Raw genomic sequence first — 4,921 nt, forward strand, 5'->3', positions numbered from 1 at the left:
ATCAGTCCCATACCGAGACTTGGGCTGTCCACAGGCGAGAGAGGTTTTTGTCTGTCTCCTCTTCTGCTCTGGTCGGTGCTGCTGCTGCTGCTTCTCTAGAATGCCCTGCACAATTTTTTCAATGGAGTCCTGCATCAGAGGCTTGGGCAGGGCGGCTGTGGGAGGAGTGACAACAGCTGTCTCCATGATGACTACAGGAACGCTGGTTGTTTTGCTCCTCTACGTCAAGGAGTACCACAGCTGTTGGGTCTCCAGGAGCTTCTCTGGGCTGGTGTTCAGAGAAGAACTGGTGTTCAACAGGTTTACCAGATGCTTCACATAGCAGGATATGTGAAACCTGGTTGTGGGGTGGAGCAAGTTGTTAGGATCGGCCGCAGACTGATGGACAATGTCACATTAAATCTCAAAAATACAGTATGTACAGTAGTGCAACATTAAATCTCAGTGCAATATTAAATCTCAAAAGTATGTATAATAGTGCAACATTAAATCTCAAACTGTGTACAGGAGTGAAACATTAAATCTCATACTATGTACAATAGTGCAACATTAAATCTCATACTATGTACAATAGTGCAACATTAAATATCAGTACAACATTAAATCCTAAACTATGTACAGGAATTAAATATTACGACTAAATAATTGTTGAGATAAATGTCAGAGAGGGAAAAAAAATCCCTTGATCCTGCAGTTCATCGCATCACTACTACAAATCCCAGAATGCATCACTGAGCAAAGCAGAGCAGGCTGCTAATCACTGAAGTGGGGACACCTGGGAGGTGTTCCTGCACTGAAAGCAGCACTCACTCTGCACTGGAGATGGACATAGAAACACTGACAAGAGTAGAAGGCAATTTCAACACATTTGGGTTCCTCCCAAAGACATCACTGGTATGGTAGAAACTTTGATTTGATGATATTTGATGGTGGAGATATTTGTGTTTGAATAGTTTGTTTGCTGAATTGTTTCTTTTTGTATCGTGAAGGTTTTCAACCTAATGCCAACCAAACAATCAAGAAAATAAAATAAAGATTGAGTTGGAACTGAAGAGTTGTTCTAGCGTCCTTTGGGGTTTATGGAACCAGGCCATTTCAAGTTGGGAAGGTGTTGAAATAAATCCAATAACTTGACAGTTGAAAACCACTCATCGCCAACTTTGTCAACATTTTATTCCACCCTCGGTGACTGCTAAAGACCAATTACAGTGAAATATGAACGTGCAGACCAAACTATGTATCGCGAGATCGCTCCAATGGAACGCCAAGGTTGCGTTGAGATTATAATTCAATATTATCTGTTGCTTGTCTTAAATTAACATTTTATATTCAAGTAACCAATTTACTTGTCGTGGCACTGAAATCTCGGTAGTTGGGTTTTAAACGATGTGCTTCTGCATCGTAAGTAAAGAATTGTTATAAAGTCTTGAATTATGAATGAATATTGTCATTCTACACATCAGAATTTAAACTTATTGGTCTGTCGGTCTCTGTGCCCCCCCCAACATTTTCTCACACATACACCCACACAACCCCCCCAATACCCACAGTATTTTTCCACATCTCTTTCTAGTCTTTTCCTACCTAGACACACCAGGTACTGACCTTCTGAACTCCTGAATCGACACCCCAACAACCTTGATCTTACACTTTCACACCTACATGATAAATGCATGTGTACACACACACACACACACACACACACAGCTTTACATATGGTACCACACTTCATCTTTTACTGGCCTAAGATTCCTTTGATCACATTTATCAGGTGTGATTTGAAAAGTGTGTGGAACTGTTTTATGAGTGGAACTGTCTTACTAGTAAAAATGAGAAAATTAATAGACATTTTTCCTTTGTCAGCTCAACATGCAGAAGCAAGTCGCCTTTTTCCCTGGAAAACTTCAGGTCGTGTTCCGCAAGGGGCCTCTTGGGTTTCTCCTGCAGGAGCCATCTGATGAAGCCAAACGGGTGAGTTCTACTCCTCAGGACAAGTCTGCGGCCATGAGGGAGGACCTCGTACGGCAGAATGCTTTGGCCATCATCCCACAAAGAGGAGGGGAACCCTCAGATAAGATGGAGGTGCTGCGAGACGGAATGTCCTGCAGTTTGGTAAATATAAAGGGAAGTAATTCAGATGGCTTTTGCAGAATGACGTAGGATACACTGTGTATCTGATCAAGAATATGAAGAACGAGAAAGCAGCAGGTCTCTGTATGGCTGAAAGCCACAATAAGGACAGCCTACAGTCATTTGTGCGTTATGCCCTCAGTTTCCAAGAAATCCTTCACAATTCACGCCAGAAGAGAGGATGGAGTGACTGTCTCATCTGAAGACGACCAGCTGGTTGGATTTGGTGCCCGAGCCAAGAGCACGTGGAAGGAGATCTGGGACAGCAGAGGTGATAGCTATGCTGATTTTGTCATAGGCAAGCGCTGCGTTCTAGCTACATGAATGTTCAGGTTGCAGCAGAACCTGCTGAAGAGGCAGCAGCCCACCACATCTTCCACACCTGCTGAGCATCCCATGAAGGCCCCAGCTGAGCCCCTGGGTATGCTAATTCCTTCATGTGACAAGTTCAACTTTGGGAAAAGGTTTTTTCTTTTCTACTAATAACCTGTAGCTGGTATTTTTGTCTTTAACACAGCCATGGAGGAGGATGTAGAGATGGAAAGGGAGATGCAGAGCAGCGATACCTCTGATCTGCAAGTCCAGAGCTGTAAATAAACTGTTACCACATTTGTTTCATGTCAGACAAACAAAGTCCATGCTGTATCTGATTTCTATTGTTTTTCTTTTCATCTCTGTGCAGATGTTATGCCAGTAGCAGCAGCCGAGAGTGCTACCAGGAGCAGAAACAGGTTTCTGAAAAATAGGTTTCAGAGCTGGAGTTTCGTTCCTTTCCATGATGAATTCCTCTCCAAACCTGAAACTTATCTTATTTTTGTGTTCTTCCGAGTTTCTTTAATGTTCTCTTCGTATGTTGGTGTGATAATAACCGTCGTAAGGACTATGAATTGATCCGTACAATGATGAACTTATATTGACTATGAGGAGGGTAAGTGTTTGTTTTTGTTCTCGTTGCATGCTTCGTAGAAAAACAGTTTAGATCAGGCATGGGCAAACTAAGGCCCGGGGGCCACACGCGGCCCGTTAAACGTTTTAATCCGGCCCGCCAAACTTGAAAAATTAAATGAATAAACCTTGTTAATGTTAAATTTTCACTGCAATTCTGGTGTTTTCCCACTAGAAAAAAGACAGTCAGGAGGAGAGTGACGGTGATATCCTGGAGGATAACAGAACTTTCAGTGCTTTAAAACAGAAATGGTTTTTTTTTTTTTTAAAAAGGCACATTTTATTCATTTGATTTTAAGTGTTTTAAGACTCATTCCAAAGTCATATTTTGTCTCTTCATTTTCATTTGAAATTAAAGCACGTTTTCTCCATATCCCAAGATGTGTATTTTTTCTCAATGAGGTGAGGTTACCAAAGCACTCCATCCATCCATCTGCTCCTGGTCCGGCCCCTTTGTCAAATGTTAGAACCCATTGTGGCCCACGAATCAAAATGTTTGCCCACCCCTGGTTTAGATGCACGGGGTACTAACACGCGAATGCATGTTTGTTGACCAAGTCACAATGCTCCTCCTGCTCGGCCTTGAGAGCGGTGATTAATATTGTCATTTCAATTGGTGTGAATGAGACGATTATAATTTTAATTATGTAAAATCCTAAAAAGCAGGAGGAGTAACGATAAGGCTGCTTGAATGTCTACTAATAACGGCGTCTTCACAACTCATTGAATCTGAACCGACTAAACTAATGTTGTCTTTTTAGTTCCATCTGCCACATGCTCCAAACCCCCACCTGGAGATACCACTGAACTACAGGCATCACTAGTTGATGGTAAAAACATTGTAATTCTGTTCAATCAAGTGTTCTGCCAACTGCAGCTGCATTAAATAAAGTAATTTCATTTTTGAAAATTACAAGCTGGCCTTCCTGGTCACAGAGACAGGGAGTCTCACAAAGGTAGAGGAGCCCCACTCAACCTCAGGTATGTTTCCTTTTTTTAAAATTTAGCGCTGATGAACAATGCAATTTCTCTTTGGCGTCTTCCTCCTCAACCGGAGCTACTGGACACGGTGGCCGAGCCCCCATCCCCCAAATTTGTCAAGCTCCATCCATTTTTCATTTGGAAGCCAGAGAGCCACATCATGGTTAGGTTGAGGAACAATTACATCCTGCCATGCCTCCATAGCTGTCCTCGTCCTCATGTGGTCTCTGCAGGCGTGGGAAGACCTCGAGTGATCGTCGGCATCCGTGGCCAGTATTTTATCTTTTCCTCACAACTCCGCTGCAAGGTCTGTCAAGTTATTGGCCTAATTTCAACACTTCCCCAACTTGAAATGGCCTGGTTCCATAAACCCTAAAGGATGCTAGAACAACTCTTCAGTTCCAACTCAATCTTTATTTTATTTTCTTGATTGTTTGGTTGGCATTAGGTTGAAAACCTTCACGACACAAAAAGAAACAATTCAAACACAAATCTCCACCATCAAATATCATCAAATCAAAGTTTCTACCATACCAGTGATGTCTTTGGGAGGAACCCAAATGGGTTGAAATTGCCTTCTACTCTTGTCAGTGTTTCTTTGTCCATCTCCAGTGCAAAGTGAGTGCTGCTTTCAGTGCAGGAACACCTCCCAGGTGTCCCCACTTCAGTGATTAGCAGCCTGCTCTGCTTTGCTCAGTGATGCATTCTGGGATTTGTAGTGGTGATGAACTGCAGGATCAAGGGAATTTCTTTCCCTCTGACATTTATCTCAACAATTATTTAGTCGTAATATTTAACTCCTGTACATAGTTTGAGATTTAATGTTGCACTATTGTACATATTTTTGAGATTTAATGTGACATGG

General features: G+C 42.2%; 1 long non-coding RNA gene across 2 annotated transcripts; it reads left to right on the forward strand.

Annotated features, from left to right (window-relative positions):
- The first annotated feature begins 353 nt into the window (after nucleotides 1-353).
- Nucleotides 354-3,339, forward strand: LOC130521346 (uncharacterized). Of its 2 annotated transcripts, XR_008949293.1 has the most exons (5): nucleotides 354-894; nucleotides 1,864-2,401; nucleotides 2,463-2,551; nucleotides 2,648-2,719; nucleotides 2,813-3,339. It is a non-coding gene; the product is annotated as an uncharacterized LOC130521346 (long non-coding RNA). The 2 variants fall into 2 exon arrangements; XR_008949292.1 differs by having other exon boundaries at nucleotides 1,864-2,551.
- Nucleotides 3,340-4,921: the final 1,582 nt, after the last annotated feature.

Source organism: Takifugu flavidus, unplaced genomic scaffold (assembly GCF_003711565.1).
Source record: "Takifugu flavidus isolate HTHZ2018 unplaced genomic scaffold, ASM371156v2 ctg894, whole genome shotgun sequence".
In the NCBI taxonomy this organism is placed as follows: domain Eukaryota; kingdom Metazoa; phylum Chordata; class Actinopteri; order Tetraodontiformes; family Tetraodontidae; genus Takifugu; species Takifugu flavidus.